This window comes from Panthera tigris, chromosome B4, assembly GCF_018350195.1.
Source record: "Panthera tigris isolate Pti1 chromosome B4, P.tigris_Pti1_mat1.1, whole genome shotgun sequence".
NCBI classification, from domain to species: Eukaryota; Metazoa; Chordata; class Mammalia; order Carnivora; family Felidae; genus Panthera; species Panthera tigris.
Window position 1 is genome coordinate 97,027,422 of NC_056666.1, and position 22,478 is coordinate 97,049,899.

The 22,478-nt window shown below is 35.2% G+C and overlaps 1 long non-coding RNA gene across 1 annotated transcript in view; it reads right to left on the reverse strand.

Annotated features, from left to right (window-relative positions):
• Positions 1 to 1,346: 1,346 nt before the first annotated feature.
• The window catches only part of LOC122240117, an 80,445-nt gene continuing 59,313 nt past the window's right edge, over positions 1,347 to 22,478 (reverse strand). The window contains exon 4 of the long non-coding RNA XR_006219456.1: positions 1,347 to 1,457. This is a non-coding gene — a long non-coding RNA (uncharacterized LOC122240117). The remainder of the gene's footprint in view (positions 1,458 to 22,478) is intronic.

Below are 22,478 nucleotides of genomic sequence, written 5' to 3' on the forward strand. Positions count from 1 at the left end.
CATGAAAACTTTGCTAAGGGGCGCCCATGTGGCTCAGTTGGTTAAGGGACTGACTTCGGCTTAGGTCATGATCTCCTGGTTTGTGGGTTTGAGCCCCGCATCAGGATCTGTGCTGACAGCTCAGAGCATGGATCCTGCTTTGGATTCTGTGTCCCCCTCTCTCTCTGCCCCTCCCCCACTCGTGATCTGTCTCTCTGTCAAAATAATAAACATTAAAAAAAAATAGAAGAGGCTTTTCTGAGTCCCATCATATCTCTAAGAAAAACCAAAACCAAAACAAAAAACCTTTGCTAAAAACATTCACACTTTTGTATACTGTATTTTCCTGAAGTGTAGAGAGCATGGCCCAATAATTTTATATCTTTACTGTCTGGCAAAACAACAAGCACTTTAAAAAATTGGTCTAATAAAATGAAGATTGAATATATCTTCCCTACTAAGTACTATATCGGTATATTTAAGAGAAAAAAAATCATCCCTTAGGCATATTTATGTCCACTCTCTGTATCTGAGGAAAGTTGACCTAATATCTGTCTGATTAGAGCAGGAAAGGTGACCGGGTATCTGACAGAATCAGTTGATTATCTTTTCGGATACACACACATACATGCACAGTCTGGACAGCTATGCAGCCACCTCTGAGGCAGTACAGGAGGATTTGAAAATAAAGGTCTTTCTAAATCCTAATCCCCTGGACAGTTTCTAAAGGCAACCACTGTTAACAGATTTCAGATTTCCACTTTTTTTAAATGTTTATTTAGTTTTGAGAGGCAGAGAGAGAGAGAGAGAGAGAGAGAAAGCATGAGTGGGAGAAGGGCAGAGAGAGAGAAGGAGCACAGAATCTGAAACAGGCTCCAGGCTTTGAGCTGTCAGCCCAGAGCCCGACGCGGATTTCGAACTCGCAAACCACAAGATCATGACCTGAGCCAAGTTGGAGCTTCACCAACTGAGCCACCCAGGTACCCCTTCAGTCTATGAATTTAGGTAATACAGTAGTCCCTCGTTTTCCATGGAGGATATGTTCTCAAGACCTCCAGTAGATGCCTGAAATCACAGATACTATGCGTACTATGTTTTTTTCCTCCATACATATCTATGATAAAGTGTCATTTATAAATTAGGCACAGTAAGAGATTAACAGCAATAGCTAATAATAAAATAATTATAATACACTGTAATAAAAGTTTCATCAATATGGTCTCTCAGTCTCACTTGAAGTGTCTGATTGCACTGTATTCATCCTTCTCATGATGGTGTGAGATGATACAAGGCCTACGTAATGAGATGAAGCGAGGTGAATGACACAGACATTGTGATGTAGTGTTAAGACTGCTACTGACCTTTGGACGATCTGTCAGAAGGATGATCACCTACTTCAGGACCGTGGTTGATGCAAGTAATGGAAACTGCACCAGTGAGACTGCAGGTAAGGGACCTATGTATCTATGCTCTTTACTCTGTTAAAAAAAAAAAAAAAAAAGATAAGAAATGTTAGTACACTTACACTTCTCTTTTCTTCTACTTTTCCCTCTCAGTCCCAACTTCTGCCCAGTGTACTAACATTTTTTTTTATTGACAAGCTTTAAAATAGAAGCAAGGCTTTAACTGGGAATTTCCATGTTATGTCTGAGGCACCAAGCCTGAGATAATGGGTGGAATTATCTGCACATTTGTAAGAATAATTGCAGAGCTAGATGCCAACCTTGCAGGGCATAATGAGAGACAGAAACAACAGCCCAGCACACATAACTCCCAAAAACCTACAGAAGTTACAGATTTGTTAGCATAATGTTGACTAATTGAAGAGCCTCTGTAAGGATTCAGGGTGCTATAATGTTGCCAAACTTAAGGGTATTTCCTCCCTCACAGCCAAACTGGTAGGAGTCAGTGAGAGAAAAACAAAGACATTTCACATGTCCCCGAGAAGAAGGCTGGACTCTCAGCCCCAACAGGACATATGCTAGAGTACAGAGAGTACAGAGATTAGAGGGCTGCTCCGTGCTACCATTAGAGCAGAGTGTGAGAGAGTGCTTGTGAGAAACTCCCAGGAGTTCCAGGAGTGCAGAGACAGATGTGAAAACAGGTACTTGTGGCCAAACTCTCATGCCCAGAATATTGACATCTGGAGTCCACCAGCTGGACCAATGCACGGCAGCACTGGAAGAAGAGGGAGGGAGCTGCTTGGTTTTACAGAGCAAGTATCTACGATATCAGTGATCAATCCATCCGCATCAATTTAGTGCAGAGTTTGCCATACAATGGTATTCTCACATAACACTCAGCCTTTGTTCAGCTACAGTAGTGAATAGCCCACCTACGAATGATGCTGTTTTGCTTATTTTTCTATTATGTCTAGTTCCTAAGCCCTGATCCTGGAAGGACCAGAGGCAGCATGGTGAGGGAAGATGGAGGGAAATAGAAAAGTGGCAACATGATGGAAAGGACAGATCAGCTCCTCCTTTCTCCATTCTTGGTCCCTGGTTCAAAGTCACAGGCAAGACCTCAATCACAGGGAAAGGGACAGCATTAACCCAAAGGTGAGGATGTAGTTATGGAGTCATCTCTGGAGCACCTTCAGGAATGTGTGAATTTGGTGTACTCTGCTTTCATTCCTCTCTCAATAAAATTATATCAGATTTCTAATTAATGATGAATTGAAATTATGTGAATATTTTCCATCACTTTCTTTTTCTAAGAAATCAATGGACTGTAAGTAAAGCAATGGTCCCTGGTCCCCAATTTAAATATAATTTCTTTTCTGAGACATTGGTGACACATCTGGTTTGTTTTGATATATATTTTTCTAGTTCTTTCTATGATGCATTTATTTATTTGAACATATAGAAATGTATTTCATAAGAGCTCCTAAGAACTTCCGATTAAAAACAAACAAGCAAAAGTCCCCCTTCCTAGTTGATTTCTAGTGCTCTCAGTTTTCATAACTTTTCTGCCACTGAAATGGATCTTCATAATAAGTAGAGAATCAATGTATAGATACCCTGAACAAGAACCTCATGAAGTCATTAAAATTTTTGTACACCTCTTCTTTTCAAGCTAACATCTTAAATTTTAAACTTTTAAATGATATGTTTCTGTGTACCTCACTCAGTAGCTTCCTATACTGTTCCCCTTTTAATCCTAGAACTAGGCATATTAAAAAATAATTTTGCATGCTCTCTCTCTCTCTCAAAATAAATATTAACAGAATCTAAAAAATATTTTTCCAGTGTCATATAATATGAAATGACAAAAAAAAGCTTTTAGATGATTCATAAGATGGAAATTGAAGCTTCGAGAAATTGACTAGTTTCATTTTCCTTTCTTTCCCATTCTTCCTTTCTTTTCTTTTCCTTTCTCTCTTCCTTCCTTCTCTCTCTCTTTCTTTCTTCTTCCTCTTTGACCCACCCACCCACCCTTCCTCTCTCCCTTCCTTCCTTCCCTCCTTTGTTTCTTCTCCCTTACTCTACATCCTTTACTCCATTACTCTTCCCAGGGGCATAGCATAGTTAAAGATAGGAATGACTGTCTTGAAGAATAAAATGCTAGTGGCTACCTTGAACATACTGGGAACTTTCCTGGGAGTGGATTTTTAAATGATGCAAAACATGTTGCTTTTGCAAGCACAGTTTTGGCTTAAAGTATTTAGTAGATTTCAATGTTGTTGTTGTTATTGTTGTTGTTTTCCCTTTATGCCTTCTTTTGCATAACCTCTTTTTTCCTGCCCTATTTTTTAAAAATAAATCCACATGTTGAATCTTATAAGTCATGAACTCTTAAAGCTGGCTTAGACATTCAAATAAACAGACATGCCCAATACTGTTTTACAAAAGTAAAATACAATTAAGGAAAACACATATCACACTGTAAATTCATATTGATATATCTTGGAAAAAAGATAGTAACCCAGCTATTACTAAATCCCATGTAATATCTAGATACATAAAAATGATTCATAAATATTTACCTTTGTAAATCCAGTTAATAAGCCTTTGTTTTTGACAGGGAATCAGAAAACTATCTGGCAAAATTTCATTTCACTCAGTAAAAAATTTAACAAAACAACCAAATCTATTAACATCATTAATAAGGCTTTATTTCTTTAGAAATAGGGGCAGCTGGGTGGCTCAGTGGGTTAAGCATAGGACTTCAGCTCAGGTCATGATCTCATGGTTCGTGAGTTTAAGCCCCATGTCAGGCTCCGAGCTGACAGCTCAAAGCCTGGATCTTGCTTTGTATTCTGTATCTCATTCTCTCTTTTCCCCTCCCCCTGCTCATGTTCTGTCTGTCTCTCTCCAAAATAAATGAACATTTTTAAGAAATTAAAAAAAGAAATATACTTTGTATCACACATCAGTAACAGTATTTGAAGTCCCATTAGACTGAGTCTATTAACAGTACATTTTTGTAAAACAAGCTATTTTAGTTTATAATTCATCTTTATCTTGTTGATAGTAGCATAACATTGTAAGGAAAAATGTCTATTTCTTCCCCATTAGAGGCTTTATTTAGTTCTCTCTTTTTTGCTGATATAATGTCTTCATTATGTCAAATGCCACCAATGTCATATTTTCTCTGGAATGCCGAAGCATGGATGTCCTTCATGATTGTTGCAACATGGAGAGGTCCAGTATCTAAGGATGTGGTGTCCAGAGAGGGTTTGTTTGAGAAGTTCTAATATAATTCAGGGTAAGATGCCAGCTGCTGTCCATCTTCCCTGTATTGTATTCTTAAATGTGATGAATGTGGTTGTCTAGCAAAACTAACTTGTGTTTTAAAATGGTAATTTCTGTTTCCAAAGTTAAGGATATAGATTTGTGGACACCAGTGTGTACATTTTTCCTTGGTATTACTTGTAGTACAAGTAGTACCTCTCATTCTAGAAAAAAAAAAGCTCAGCTTGAGTAGCAGGGACCAGGTGAAAGATGGGGGTAAAATAAAGGACCTGAAATATTATCATCTTAAATTTATCCATCAAAGAGGAATTGCTTCCCTTCCAAAGAAAGTTCTTGATCTTCATGTTAAAATTTCCAGGGCTAGTAGGGGCGCCTGTGTGGCTTAGTCAGTTGGGCATCTGACCTCTGCTCAGGTCATGATCCCATGGTTAACGGGTTCAAGCCCCACATCACGCTCTGTGCTGACAGCTCAGAGCCTGGAACCTGCTTTGTGGATTCTGTCTCCCTCTCTCTTTGCCCCTGCCCATCTCTCTCTCTCTCTCCCTCTCTCTCTCTCTCTTTCTCTCTCAAAAATAAATAAAACATTAAAAAATTTTTTGAGGGCTAGTAAGAATAAACAACTCTTAAATAAAAAGAATCAACAACTCTTGGAAAATCTCTTGAAATTCATAACTCTTTGGTCTAACTGAAATGCAGTTCGTTGGTTGGAACTGTCAGAAAGTTAAGCATTATTAAGTTGCGTGGTTTGGCCAGATTGTGCCTTCCTGGTGAAATCATCAGCTATTCAATTTATTTATTTCATGATTATCAAAAAATAGACAAAAAATGATTGCTTTTACTGTATGCAATGAGTAGCTAATATATTGGAACTGGAGGAAAGCAGGCTTGGCTAAATTTTGAACTTCTGATAGATTTGGGGTAGGCATCTATATCACTTAAGACAGTGCTACTGGCAGTGTGTGGTTCCCAGACCTGCAGGATCAGCTTCACCTGGGAGCTTGCTAGAAATGAACACTGTCTGGTCCCACTCCAGACCTGCTAAATAGGAATTTGTGGGAATGGGGCTGAGGAATTAGTGCTTTTAAAAGCTCTTTAAGTGATTCTTATGCATGTTACATTTGAGAACTCACCTAAGAATTAGGTAGGAGAAATATTTGAGAACAGGATTGATTTTTAGTTGGGCAGCTGGCATGAGTCAGAGACTAGCTGATGAACAAGTTAAAGAGGAAAACATTAGGACTCGGGTCAGAAATTAATGACTATGGGGAATGATAAAATGAAATAGAACCCAACCATGAAAAATATAGACCCTAAGGGAAATATTCCTTCATATGTTGATGTTACTATCATTCAAATATCTTCTAGAGACTCCATTATGAAGCTTAACTAGAGCAAAGTAGTCTTTACAGTAAGTTTTTTAGATGACAAAATGCCTTATCTATAGAAATTGCCCCAAACTTCTCTAAAATATATTTATTAAGATTTCTTATGCTTTAAAACTATGTCTGTCTTTTAACAACTTACGGTAAGGATGGCAGCATATATATTTATTATATTTTATAGGTATAACATATTTAATAATATATATGTTAATATTTATATATATCATAGTGTATTTTTATATATTTTAAAAGCTTAGTATATTTTTTCAATTAACAGTTGGGTCACATAATCCTGCTTTTTTTAATTTGCAAAAATATTGAGACAATGTACTTGATAATGGAAATTATTCTGGAAAATTATCACGTATTGGCAATGAACCACTTGCGTGATATAAACTGACCAGTTTAATACAAGTGACTGAATATTGTAATAAATCACTTTATTTGCTAAAATAACTTGTATTACTTTTATTCTTTAGGTCTAGTATATTTTTAAAAAGTATATTTTTTAAAGCTAAAAAAATAAAATGGATTTAAGAAGAGAACACTTTTTTAAAGTCTTTATTACCTTCTAATTTCAAAGAAACAGCACATGATTTTAAAATTGGAGAGATATTAATCAATCTCTCCCATGATAAGTACCAGAGAATTGAAATCCACGTAGATCAAATACTTTCAGGATTCATGGGTTTTCTTGTTATACTGAATGTCCCTAAATATATATCAAAACTGCTCATTAAAATTGTCACCAGTTCTATGGTTTATTACATGCATTTCAAGGTAAAAATCCATTTTATACTAATAGTCTTTCTTGATGTTCTCTACAGACAACATAATTAGCACATTCCTAGAAGTTACTCTCTATCCTTTGACATTATAACTTGAAAAGCACCACTGTAATCTTGATCATTATCAGTTTCGTAAGAAATTTTTTAAATCTCCGTTTCCAACAAATTTGAGGAAATCTTAGTTGTTTACATGCAAAAAAAATCAATAGGTGAATTAAATGAGCAATACAATTGTTCTAGTTATGTTTCAATATATATGTTCTTTAATTATGTAAATAGAATTATATAGTCCTTTTATTAAAATCAAAACTTATTTTTAGTTTAGGAATGATTTTAGGAAGATTTTGGGCTAATGGAAAAATGCTTTATCATTTAGAGCTGCCATAAAGTTGAGGCAATTTAGACAGGAGGGAAAAGACGTTTTTGCTTTAAAGATAATTACCCAGAATATTGGGTAATTATGACGAATGTAGAGGGAAAAGTCTGACATCTTTGTGATTTGCTCCACTTATTCTGAAATCCCTTCAGTGACAGAGTTCTCCATTTCCATTTGGCTGACACCAAAGGTCTCAGCCTCGGTTTTGTTTAAAAAATATTTGATCTTCAAAAAACGGCCAATAAATAGCCAAGTGGTAAGCATCAAACTTCGTTCCTGCCTTCAGTCTTATAATGATGGACAGGAGTCATTGGTGTAAGTAGATAAGTTGAGGGTCAGGATGATGAAAACAAAATTCTATTCTTCCCCTAGTTTTATCCCTCACCTCAATAAAATTATGTCATATACTGTTATATTCTTGGCTAAGAAATCTGGAAGTTTCCCATGGTTATTAGTTTTCATTATCACTTCCACCATTCTCTACCTCCAATCTTTCAGCCAGTTGTATTGGTGATTCCACCTCTAGCCTCTAATCTGATGTTCTTCATTTCAAGTCCGAGACAAAATCATATCTTTTCAGGTCTTCTTTAGAATTTTCTCAATGTTTCTTCTCATTTCTATTTAAAAAGTTTTTTAATGTTTATTTATTTTTGAGAGAGAGAGAGACACAGCATGATCGGGGCAGAGAGAGAGGAAGACACAGAATCTGAAGCAGGCTCTAGTCTCTGAAGCCCTATGTGGGGCTCAAACTCACAAACCACAAGATTATGACCTGAGCCGAAGTCCCATGCTTAGCTGACTGAGCCACCCAGACGTCCCCTCATTTCTATTTTTATTGAATTCTTATCCATGATCTACAAAGATCACCACCAGTTAATTCTTTTTTTTTTTTTTAATTGAAGTGTAATTCACACAGAATGCTAAATTGGTCTCAGGTATACAACAGAGTGATTCGACAACTGTATACATTACTCAGTGCTCACCATAATAAGTGTAGGCACCATCTGTCACCATATAACATTTTTACAATATTATTGACTGTAATCCCTATGTTGTACTTTTCATCTTTGTGATTTATTTATTCCATAACTGGAAGTAGCCAGAAAAAAATTAAGAAAAAATCCCATTTACAATTGCACCATTTACAATTGCATCAAAATACCTAGGGATAAATTTGACCAAGGGGATGAAAGACCTATATTCTGAAAACTCTAAGACATTGAGGAAAGAAAACAAAGACACTGCCTCTAGTTAATTCTTGCCTAAGATTTTTCTGTGACTTCCCTTTGCAATCAAATTACAATCCAAACTTTTCTTAATGATTTACCAGGCCTGCATAAATTACCAGCCTGGTTTCCCAAATATATTTTACATCATTCTACTGTTTGTTTACTTGGATGCCCACCTGCTCTACTCTTTGTCCTCCAACATGTCAAATTCTCTCACTCCTGAGTTGTGCAGACTTCCCCCTAGTCTCTCCCCTGTTCTTTATAAAGTTTTTTCCTGGAGTCCAGAGCTTAGTAAGTAAACCTCTTGAAAAATTTTGGTTTCCTGAACTTCTAATATATCAAAGCATAGCAAGAAAGAAGAGCTTAAAATGAAACTGGAGAGGCTTGCAGGGGTCAACCACAAAGCCAGTTTGGGGGATGAACTCTGCTTGAATGTTGGGAGATCATTTCATATGAAATATGATTCCCTGTCACATAAAAGTATACATTCCCATAGAGAAGAGTTAGAGTAATGTCTAATAAAGGGTAAGATAATCTTTTATATCAATTACCCAGAATAGAAAAAGAAGTAATTAGGCAGAAAACTGAGAGCATGCTTGTGAAGGGAGCTTATTATGTGTATCTTTCTTGGCTTAGACAGCCAGAAGACCAAGATGGAGATGTTTCAAGCAGTCATGGTTGCATTTAGAGAGGTTATGGTTACATGTGGTTACCATGCAGAGGAAGATTAGGAAGTATAAGCAGGGACCCCCCCACCCCTTATTCTTATATCAAGGCAAGTGTCACCTAGAACATTTGAGGATCAAGACAATAAGAGTAACCTTTGGTTACCTTATCAAAATTATTTTTGATACATCACATGCAATATTGTATATTATATATTCTTAAGTGCCAGGCACTGCACTAATTTTCAGGCACTTACATAATTTCTGACAGCATCTTTGTGAAGATGGCAATTTTATGGTTGAGAAAATTGAGGCTCAAATCTATTGAAACATGACCAACATCACATAGTAATAAAAGATATAAATTTGGATTTGTCTGATTGCAAGTCCTTTATCTTTATAGTAACGTTTTCTCCCTTTTAAACATAATAAGCAGTATTTACTCTTGTTTATATGTTAATGAATCATTTTCCATACAGCCTTTTTAAAAATAACATTTTGAAACTCTACCCATTGTAATAGCTTTACTGGAAAGCAGTGAATAAAAAAGCAAGTTAATTGCTATGTTTCTGAAGCATTATGTGGAACACAGACCAATATATAATCAGGTACTTGCTTGTTTACTTCCTATCTTGATGTTCTTGTTATCTTCTCCTGCTCATTGCCAGTGCTAACTTAGCAATTCCACATCTCTGTTTCATACACTATGAAGGTCATTGTTTATTGGTGGGTTGATGTTGAGCTTGCATATTTTTCTGCATAACAATATCTGACTGCCTGTATCTGTTGATTTTTCAAGGTAACTTGCTATCTCTCATTTTTTTAGCTCATGGTCAATCCTTAACCATATCTTATCTATAGAATCACATCTATATAGTCACTTGTAATAACTTTTATGCTGCAATGTAAAAGGGAGAGAAAATACACCTCTTCATTAGCCATAATTTCCATTTTCCTCAACACCTACCTAAACTTGGATAGCGACTTCATAAACACTGCTATATTTATATATTTCTTAACTTTATAAATTAAAATTTAGCATGTGTATCACAAAATATACATGAAAATAACTAAAACTCACTGTAAGATCAAAAATTGAATACCTGTGCAACCACCACCCAGGTCAAGACGGAGAATGTTATCAACACCCCAGAAATCACCTCTCAGCCCTGGGCAATTGTTACCCTCTCCTTCCTATCCAAGAAAATCAATAGCCTAAACTAATTATTAATTAGCTAAAATCCTAACTTATAATTCTAAACTAATACTGAGGCCAATTCTGCCTTTAATTAAGAATCACAGGAGCACCTGATTGCCTCAGTTGGTTAAGTGTCCACGGTTTGTGGGTTCAAGCTCTGCGTTGAGCTCTGAGATAACAGCTCAGAACCTGGACCCTGCTTTGGATTCTGTGTCTCTCTGCCCCTCCCCCACTCATGCTCCCTTCCTCTCTCTCTTTCTCATTCTCTCTCTCTCTCTCTCAAAAATAAATAAATGTTAAAAAAATTTAAAAAAGAATCAGGAATTATGCTACTTTACAAAAGTGTTCTTTTACTCGGGATTGCCTTTATAAGATCCATCCATGTTGTGGCATAAAGCTGTATTTATTTTCCTTGTTGATGGACATCTGAGTTATTTCTAGCATATTAATTCTGAATAATGCTGATTAGAACAATCTTAAATAAACCTCTTTATGTACACAGTTCTACTGAAGATAGTCCTAAGAATAGAATTATTGAGTCATATTCTGTGGCTATATTGGTGGCTTATAAATTAATAGTCCTCTGACAGTGTTTGAGTGGACTTATTGTTCCTTGTCCTTCCTAATAATTGATGTTATACTTTTTTTCTTTTTATCAGTCTAGTAGGTTTATAGTGGCATTTCATTGTGATTTCAACTGGAATTTCTCTGATTTCAGGTGAGTCTCAGAAATGTTTTCATGTGTTTATGAGCCATCTGGGTATTGTTTTGTAAAGTACCTATGTCTATTATTTTTTTTCTACTAGGTTGTTCATCATTTTCTTACTGCTGTTAATGAGTTATTTATAACTCATTCATATGCAGTGACTATGCTCCCTTTGTTGGTTACATGTACTTGCTAAAAAAGTCTTTTCTCACTTATTGTGTTTGCTTTTTCTTTACTTTAATGGTTTTTAATTTTCATGTAGTACAACTTGTCAATATTTTCCTTTATTTTCAGCTATCTGTGTGTCCCAGTTAAGCAGTTGCTCAATGAGGCGCCTGGGTGGCTCAGTAGGTTAAGTGTCTGACTTCAGCTCAGGTCATGATCTCACAGTTTGTGGGTTTAAGCCCTGCATTGGGCTCTGTGCTGAAAGCTTGCTCAGAGCCTGGAGGCTGGTTCAGATTGTGTCTCCTTCTCTGTCCGCCCCTCCTCTGCTCGTGCTCTGTCTCACTGTCCCTCAAAAATAAATAAATGTAAAAAAAAATAAAATAAGCAGGTTGCTCAATGCCATAAAATCATGAATGTATTTTTCTATAGTATGTTCTGGAAGCTTTATGTATATTTGCATCCTGTATTAATTTATTTTTATATTTATGACCAGATATATAGTATACTTGGTATTTATCTTTATATTTATCTGTGGCGTGAGGAAATATTCATTTCATATTTTTATAGAGATAAATTTTCTAAGCACCTTTTATTAAAAACATTGTCCTTTATCCCAGATCAAAATGTTTACCATTTTCATGAATGATTTGACTATTCTAAACCCTTTGCGTTTTCGTATAAATTTAAGAACCAAAATTTTAATTTAAGCCGTTGGAAGTTTTACTGTAATTGCATTAAATGTAAAGAAGAGGATTAAGAGAATTGGTATCTTCGAAATACTTGCAAATAGAATATACTTTGATTTACTTATAACTTATCAATGATTCTCAAAAATGTTTTTAAGTTTTCTTATGAGCCTGATGTTAGCTTTATTCCCAAGTATGCATGCATATGTGAGTTCACTATGGTGAACAGTATGATTTTAAATTTATTTCTCTGACTTTTGCATATAGAAATATAATTAAATTTCATATAGTGACTTGTGTCCAACAACCTTATTAACGTTCATTCTCTAATTATTTCTCATAATTAAATACTGGTATTTTGGGGTTATCTTATTAGTTTTAGCTTAATTTCTCTCTAAATAGAAAATACACTCCGAATTTCCATTTTTAAACATTGCTTGAGACTTCCTTTATGTCTTATGTACAGTTGACTTTTAATGCCCTGACTTTTTAAAATATAAAAATGTGCATTAAGTTTCATAATAAGGTTTTCTAAATCTCTGTCCTCACTCTGCCACACTGTCCACTGTCAACTCTCCATTATCACCATTTTCTTCCCAGCCCCTTACGTGTCACAGATGGTGGGAACTACATTCCCCAGAATTCCCAATCAGAGACACTTCAGTGAGCTGTGGTTCCTCAAAGATTTCAATGACACTGCCTTATATATTTATCTGCTCATGTCTTGCTGGGTTCTGGGAACCATACATGGTACATCATAGATATTACCTGAGGCCTGGATGCTACCACAACTATCAAAGATGGTAGCTGGTCAAGAGTTTCACAGCTCTAAATGGTCATGTTTCAAAACTGAGATTCATCCCTGTGAAGGTCAGTACTTGCCTCCTCTATCCTTAATCCTGTCATTAGGCTCTACAAGGTCCCCCAAAATTGTGTGTACAATTCTCAGTTGTCTCTCCTCTTGACAGACCCTGTGCTCCAAAACGGGTATCCTTAGTTCTTCAAGGCTCTTGTTGTCCAGGTCATTACTTCCAGACATGTGATATGCTCTTACTGCAAAAGCAGCTACCAACTGGACTCACTTACCAGCATTTCTTCTCTTCTCACATCTTAGAACCACACTTTTTAGGAACTTGCTAGAACAACAACAACAATTTGTTGTTCCACTTAACAACTTTGTCCTAGTTATTCACAGCGAGACTGAGTCTAGATGTGCCTAGTCTGACATTACTGGGAAGGGGAGCCATTTACATTTTCTGTTCAATATGCTGTTGAACACATGAATCAAATACTTGTTCATCATTATGGAAAAAAATTTAAAAAGAATATGTTTCATGGAGACACAGACTATATCATTATTAGTTACAGGTGTAGACACAATGCCTAGCAAAAATAAAAGAATGAGAATAATTCATTGTTTTATATAATTTTCATTATACAAATGCATTATGCAATTATATAGATTCATCTGAAATAATTAGTATTTATTAACAAGTTAGCAACAAAAGGTATGGATTATTTATGATAACGATTGTATTACAATCATCTTCCTGGCTTATCTCAACTTTAATGCTAATAATTGGACACACATATACAAAACTCAACTGTCCTAGATTATTTCTGAGTGTATAAATTCTGCTAATGAAACTCTCCAAGGATATGCCAAATTACTTCAGTCTTACAGTTTAAAAATAAGGATAAATGATATCTTTCCTAAATTTTCTTGAAAAATAGATTTCATTTCTCAAAAATAGTCCTCATGCCTTGCCCTCTACACTGGTACTGATAAATTGCATATCTCCTACAGTCAGAAGAAATTGAAACATTTGGACTTACTTTATGAGAACATATTTTTATCCTAGCATTGTTATCTAACAATAAAACATCTTGCTGCATTAACCTACAAGGAGATTAGAAAGTCAAAATAAATTTGCCAAAGAAGAAAAGGAACTTATGAATTGACTTGTCCTATATTGAGACAAACACTTAGACTCTGTATTAGAAAAGAAACATGGCCATAAATTTCCTCAAACATTTTTTTTACATCTGTCAGTGTTCAAATAAATTGCTGAGTACTGCATTTCACAAAATATCAAGAAATGTGAGCAAAACGGTTGTCATTCACTCTAAGTTTGATAGTGAAGTGACTGCACTGAATGAAATATAGACATATAGGAAACAATCATTCCTTGTTTAAATCAGCCACACATTGTTTAAATTCTACCAACTTATTCATGTATAAGTATGTTTTAAAAAAGGATATCAATCTATAATGGAATGTGCGAATGTTTATTTAAAAATATTTTGAACAACTTCATCTAGGCTATCCTCCCTTTCTCATTTTGTCCCAACCACCCTTACTGTCTGGGTATTCCTCCAACCAAGTATGTTCCCAAGTCTACATGAGGCATTTTTTTGTTTCCACTGACCGAAGGGTGCATTATTCAGAAATACTTCTGGCTCCCTCCATACTCCATACAGACCCCACAATCATTTTTCACCTAATTTGAAAGTTCTTTACCATTCACCTTCTCTAATTTAGTGTTTCTCTTACTTTATTCTGTTTTATTTAGCTTCTTGATTATCACTCCTTATGGCCTACATGTGTTTACTGTCTGTGACTCTACACTGGAGTGTAAGTTTTATGAGAGCAGGGTTTTTGCTCTAATACCCAGAACCTGAGCAGTGTCAGGTTCAGAGCATGCTCTGAATATATATTTGCTCTTGTATGAAGTTTTATTGAGGCTCTTGGCTTAGCCAGCCAGCTCTCTAACGCGTGGTTCCTGCCTCATTACTGCCAACCTTGCTGTTATAGTTTCCTCTGTCATTATTATACGGAATGTCTTATAGATTATGTTTTGCCAAAAACATTTTCTGTACCTCTTCTTTTCTTCCAAAACGGGCTTTAACCTGTCTCCATAGATTATAATCTGCAAACAACTTTACGCCTAGGATTTAGATGCACTGATTACCAAGTTGGGTCTGACATTTCTTGGGCCTAAGTTTCTCCTTATGCATCATACCCTATGAATGAGCAACTAAGTGTCAGGGAGCTAATGTTTGCATATAGTGTCTACTATCAAATATCAAATTTATTTCCAAGCTAGCTCTTGAAGGGACAAAAAAATTACACAATTATCATGCTTATGACAAAGAAAAACAAAATAGTGCATGTTCTACATTTTAAAAATGTGTATTACATTTTTTATTTAAGACACTTTGGACCACATGAAGAAAAATTTCTTTAACAAATATTTTTATGGAAAATGAAAAAAAAGTATTCTTTTGTGATTATGCTTTATTTCATCTGACATAAACAATACTTAAAGATTTGTCTCCAAATTTAGTTGTGAAGTGTGATTGGGGAATTAATGAGGTAAAGTCATGGAAGTGATTAGAAAAAATCAGGAGTGTAATATGTGAATTATGCCCTAAGACACATAATCTTTCATATGTACATGAATTTCATTCCTGGAAAAGGACAGCATGAAAAATGACACAGATGTGAAAAGTGATTTCAATTTGTTCAGCAAATAAGATCTAATCCAGTTTTTCTGGCAAGTTGAATGATGTGAGAGTTGGCCAGGGAGGATGGGTGAAGAGAAGGAAGGATAGTATTCTGTCTATATCATACTATAAACGGCCTTGAAAGCCAACTAAAATCCATGTATAAAGATTTGGAACGATATCAGAATCCCTCAAGCAAAGAAAGCTATGGTGCTTTCTAAGATGAAATCACAATGTCAGCTAAATTGTATGAAACAGCATTGAATGACAACTTCTTCCAAAATACATAGTTTAAAGAAATTGAGGAAGAATGACATAATTTTAAAAAGTTGTATAGTAGAAAGAACTTAAAGTAGAAGTTCTACTTTTAATCAGATTTACAGTGTGTATTTAACAAATCAAATATTTATAGTTGGAAATAAAATAGGTTTACATTTAATACCTTTTCAGTTGTTATTGTTATATCATTTTGGACTCATGCTATGTCTTTTCCTCTACCCAATGCTCAAAATCTTCTGTTGCATTATACTTTGAAAACATGGGTAAGATGAAGCAGAGTTGAAATAAATTTATCACTATATATATGGGAAATGGGTAGATGTGTTATATAATGAAGTAACTTTAACAGCAAAGAGAGCCTTCACAAGATATCACATGATATGTTTACTAGTTACTAACCTCAAGTAAATTGTTTTATGTTAAATTTTAAAATTTTTATGAGAAAAAAAAAGCAGTCGTGGCAATTCTTTCTTTCAGTATAAATACTGTCCCCCCTAGATTTTGGGGATTCCTTTGGAAATTTTTACTTAGGTAGACATGAGCAAAAAATTTTTTTAAATTAAAATAATAATTAATAATAATAATAAATTAGATTCCAGTTTCATGAGAACAGGTACAGTGTCTATTGTATTCACTTTCTAATACAATAGGCACCCCAAATAAATGTTCTTTTAATGTATACATGAGTAAATTGTTGATACTTGTTATAGACAGGATGTGTCTCCCCAAAATTCACATGTTAGAGCCCAACCCCCAATATGATGGTATTTGGAGATGGTATCTTTTGGAGATAGTTAGGGTTAGATAAGGTTATGAGGGTGGGCCCTGCTCTAATGGAATTTATGTCCTTATAAGAAGAGACACCAGAAGGCTTGCTCTGTCTCTATCTGTGCATGCACAAAGAAGGGGTCATGTGAGCACACAGAGGTGGTTGTTGCTTATAAGCCAAGAGAAGAGGCCTCCGAATGAAAACTATGTTATCAGCACCTTGATCTTCACGTTCCCAGTTTCTGGCACTATAAGACATAAACTTCTGTCATTTAAGCCACTCCATCTATTTTGTTACGGCAGTCCAAGCTGACCAATACCACATTCTCAGATAGTTTTGAATTATAACATTGCCTTGTATACTCAATACAACTGAATACTGAAATACAAATTAAAATTATATAAATATAATACATATATACATATTTTATATATAATATAAATAAATATATATATATATATATATTTCAACAAACTGAAAAAATACATCTGTATGTATCTTTCAACAAACTGAAATGGTGAACCAAGTACATAAACTCAGAATTTAGAGAACTGGTTATTTCCTAGTGTCTCATGATAGTATTTAAGTTTCCTGGCAGAATTTGCAAAGCCTATTGTTTGGACTACCCACAGTTTCCACATAAAAAAATAAGCTATGTTCTTATTACACAACTAAGTGCTTTATGGAAAAATTAAATGTACATATGGGAAACACTTTATGAAAATATGTTTCCAACCTCAGTGATAGAATTGGAAAACATAATTAGAGTGATTGTTAGATGTTAAAATAATGTATCACCTTTATGCTGTGTTTTTAAGGGTGTTATTCCTAATAGAGCTGCATTTTTGCTACATGTTGTGTAAATAAGTTGTTTCTTGTATTCTTTAGGAGCTAAGTATGTTCCTAATTCCAGATGCATTCATTACACTTAATAAAAACAATTCAGGTATTTCAAAAATGAGATTTGGATACTGTTTGGGAGGAAAAGTGCTATATTGGGAGTAGGAAGGGATCTTTCTATTCTCAGTTATGAAAGTGAAGAATATTCTGTGTGAATGTGTTTATTGCAAAGCACAATGGCTTTGTTTTCGTCTTCTATAAGTTATTTATGCAGAGTAAGGCCTCTATCACTTTGGTATGAACGGGTTTCCTGGAACAAGCTATTTGTTTCTTACCTTTGGGCATATATCGCTCCTACTCCTGGTTATATTTCTGAATCTATTTGGTCACGACTTCTGCTTCTATAAGATTATAACGTAAGTATTATTAATTCATAAACTAGTCGTGATGATAAAATGAGATAATTAGGAAAAATCCTTTGACACTGCAAGACATGATGCAGGATTTCCAGCAATGATAGATGGAAGATGTAGGTAAAACTTCCAACAAAGGCAAGAATAAAACTGTGTGATATTGTTCAAAACAACCATGTCAGGACTCTAAACATTGATCAAAGGCAAAAACAAACTGAGAAGCATTTATTCATTAAAAACAAAACAAAACAAAACCCCAAAACTAAAACAGCAAACCTACAGAAACCTCTGTTGAAAAACAACTGGACTCTGGCCTCCTTGCTCAGGGCTGCTCCTGTTGTGGCTCTTCCCCTCCCCACTGCTGTCACTGCCATTTTTTTAAGCAGGGTGTGGCTAACCAACAAAACTAGCAACTTTGCTGTAAAGGTAGTGATTGGATTTGGAGCAGAGTGAAAAATTGTGCTGCAGAGCCAGGAAGATAAGTAGCACACTAAGGAAGGAAGCATGGGTGGAAATCTGAACAGGGCTCTGCTAGCCTGACTGAGGTTGTGGACTGGACTGGGGAAAAGTGGCAGACAGCCAGACTTTTAAAAGGAAGAATCTAGAAATAAAAGAACCCTGGAAGCAAGCAATGGGTGAGCTCTCAGCACATCCTTGGCTGACTTGAAAACCATGTGCATGCGCAGAGAAGACTGAAGTGGACCAGAAGTAAAAGCTAAGAAAGCTTTGAAAATTGTTCAAACCCTATCCCCAGCTCCAGATCCATCAGCTGAGAGTGGAAGCCTTAGAAACAAAGAGAGCACAGTTTCTGTCCAATCATTGCCTGACCGGTAAGCCACACAGACAGGGGAAATCTGGCCTTATGATAAAAGGAAAAGAGAAAGTAAGAGAAATACTTAGTAACACTTTTGCTGGTTTTAAGATACATATTTTTTGTTGATACAGTTTTGTTTCTAAGATGGGAGATCTGTTTTTTTTTTTTTTTAATTATTTAACAGGATTCTGAGGTTGTTCAGATGAACTATGAGGTAGTTTAGTCACTGCCTTTAAAATAATTTAATTTCTAATGCCCCAAACAAATATATAGGGATCAGCAAACCAAATGACAGAAAGAAGTTAATCTTACTCATTTTATGATGACTGACTTTTTTTCTGAATTCGAGATAGTTAACTAGTTAGAACTACTATCTAAATGTGTGAACTGTACCCTGCTTTGTACTTTATTAAAAGTCATGGTGTTCTGTGACTGAGTAAAACAGCTGGTGAGAGCATCAAGATCATCATTATTCATTATGTGGATCAGTTTAGTTTTGCTGTCATGGTCATAGATTTGACTCCAGCCCAACAATAGCCTTTGTTCTAAGGATAATATAACTAAATGTCAAAACAATCAAAATTCTCCCAGGAGACCAGCATTATCCACATTCATAAATAAGCATAAACATTTTTATATAGAGTCAAGAAATCCTCATATTCAGTATTTTATGCTTAATTGTCTATGCAGTCTTACTTTAAGCAAGTACTTTTTTTTTTCTTTTCTTTTTTCTTTTTTCTTTTTCTTTCTTTTTTTTTTTTTCATATAACCTTACATGAAATGTTCATATAGTATGAAAGCCTGGGGTGAATTCTGGGAAGAATCTTCCCACTACACAGCATAAGACTGGCATCAACTTTCTAATTTTCCACCATGCCTCCCCCAAAAGTTTTATATTCATAAAAAACAAAACAAAACAACAACAAAACAGCTATCTAGAAAAAAATCAGCTACCTAGAAACAAACTGCATTACACACATTGCTATCTAAAATCACCTAATAACTGTGGCACCTGGGTGGCTCAGTTGGTTAAGCGTCCAACTTCAGTTCAGGTCACAGACTTGCTGTCTGTGAGTTTGAGCCCTGTGTCAGGCTCTGTGCTGATAGCTCAGAGCCTGGAGCCTGATTTGGATTCTGTGTCTCCCAGTCTGCGACACCACACTACCCCGCCCCCCCCCCCCCCCCCCGCCCCAACTCATGTTCTTTCTCTCCAAAATAAAAAAATAGATATTAAAAAAATCAAAAGTAAAATAACATCACTATAATAACTAATACTTGTGAATAAGCCCATGTTGCATTCTCAGGTCAATGTATTTTCTTTCAGGTATCTTTCATTGATAAAAGCCACTCCTAACATTCTGTGGTACTTCTAATGCAGGGGAGACACTTTTGAAATGTTGGCCTCTGCTTCAATCTCAGAGAATTTGATCTATATATCACAACTCCAAGGGAAGAATTTGGCAGGGTACTCAACAAAATTGGCTCCCACTTTCCAGAAGTTTACAATCTTAGAATTTAGAGACTTTCCCAAGGAGGTAAAAGAAACGGAAACAAACAGGGCTTCAGACGGAAGCAGATGACTTGAAAACATGATGGCAAGAAGGATTTTCTCCATATTATATGGAGACTATGTAGACTATGACTAAACTACCTCATAGTTCATCTGAACAACCTCAGAATCCTATTATATGGAGACTCCATATTATATGGAGGAAAGATTTTCAGCTCCAAAACAATAGGAAAGCAGAATCTGCTTCACAGCAGTGCTGTGGGCAGTCTGCTGGGCATACAGGAACTAAGGTTTTACAGAGAAATGATTACAAGTTACTTCGGGCTCTAGGTATAGAAGTTCAGAACTCAATGAAGATTTTTCTATCTTTACCAAAACGACAAGTCCGTCACCAGACCTAAAAAGAACTTACATGCAGGATATTTGGTGACCAGTGTAGATAACTAACAACCAGAGCCATCTCTGATAATGCACAGTGTCTCAGAATCAGGATAAAAGAGAGGAGAGGACATAACATAACAATTATGAGCTCAATTGTAAGGCCTGTCCAAGAAATGGAGGCTCAACTGAAACAAGCAAACAATAAAGTTATAAAAATAAGTATGTTTCTTTTATAACAGAGCTTATAGACTGATATTTATACCTGTTATGTATTTTTTTTAGTTTCGATTTGATCATGGACTATATATTAATTTATTAAATTACAAACTATCAACCATATAAATTCCATGTAAATACTGAATAATAAAGCCCCAAGACTAAGCATATATTTGTTCCTCTTTCTATTATAACATTGGAGTCAATTAATTCTTTGCTTTTTAAAAATAATACTTAATAGCATTTTAAAGGCACTATAACGAAAGAGATTGATTCTCGTATCTTAACCCGTATAGTTATGATATTTCCCACACAGATTAAAATTTGATAAAATGGCAAATGTCTTTTCTTTGAGGAGTACGTTTGGCAAAACAAAAAGGGAAAAGGACAATTTGGATATGATGAAATATAGTCTTCGCATCCTGAATATTCGGACAGATGGAGGAAAAATTAACATGAAAAGAGTGAATATTCCTAGGACAAAAATGCTTTCAATCGAGCATAAATTCATAAGCCTCTAAAAATTTGAAGATGAATTCACTTCATTACTCTCATCAAATAATTAGAAATGGTACAGTGCTCTCTAGGAGAGAGCTCATTTAAAAAAAAAAAAAAAGAAAGACACTCAGGTACAATAGTATCAATTCATACAATTAACTACTTTACAGGAGCAAAATTTTGTACTAAGCAACCAAAGTTACGTTCCCATATGGCATTTTACTGTTTTGCAGATGTCCTTTGGAGGTAACAATAAAATTCAGAAGCCACACTGCCACTATTATATTGGTGAAGACCTTGTTACCTCTCACAGAGACTATTTTAACAGCCTTCTGAGTGCTTACTTCTAGACTCTTCTGAAAAGAAAACCCCTTTCCATCTTACTGCCAAAGAATGTGTTAAGAGGCTTATCGCTCTGGAGATGGTCCTGCACTGCATGAAGACTCCCATTAGATGTTAAATAAAAATCACATTTCCAAGTTTGACATTTAAGGACCACTAATTTAATCAATCTAAACATGATTTACTGTACAGCGCCATAAAATATGTTTTAAGATTTATTGACCTTACTAATGTTATACTAATGCATAATAAAAAATTCCTCAAGAGTGAAAGTTCTACATGAAAAGCATACTACACAGGGATCAATCTTTAACAAAATACAAGAGAATATAAATCCTAATTCTGTAGAAATGAGCTGAATGACATTCAGTTGTGTGCTGGGAAAGCAGCTCCCTAAAGTGAAAGCTCTGACTTGTATGTAGCATTTGCCAATTTCTGTGGTGTCAATAATCCCACCATGACCATGAAGAAGCTACCAACCTTGTCACAAAATTTAACAACTGGCTCTCACAAGCTGGCACAAGCTCACTCAAGCACATCACCAATCTGGTGGATATTCCTAGGAAAAAATTGCCCTAAATTTATTTTTCTTCATAACACTTTTTTTTTTTTAATTTATAAAATCATCCTCACAATCTCTATATTGTAGTGTTGTTCTACAATTTAAATAAGATAATATATTATGGAGTATTTCTATCCATGACTATATAAAAATAAAGACTAAAAAGGTATTTATATTATATCACCAAAAGTATACTAAGTGCACTGAATGGTAGGGAAAGAGAAATTAATAATATATGGTGGCTGCATTTTTTTTTTTTAAAGTAGGCTTCATACCCAGCATGGAGCTCAGTGCAGGGCCCAAACCCATGACCCTGAGATTAAGAGCTGAGCTGATACCAAGAATTGGGAACTAAACCAACTGAGCCACCCAGGTGCTCCTGGTCTAGCAAAACTCTAAAATGTAATATAAATATGGAGATTGAATATAACTTGATCAAGGCAGAGAAATCACAACATAGTGGCTAGCAAATTGAATTT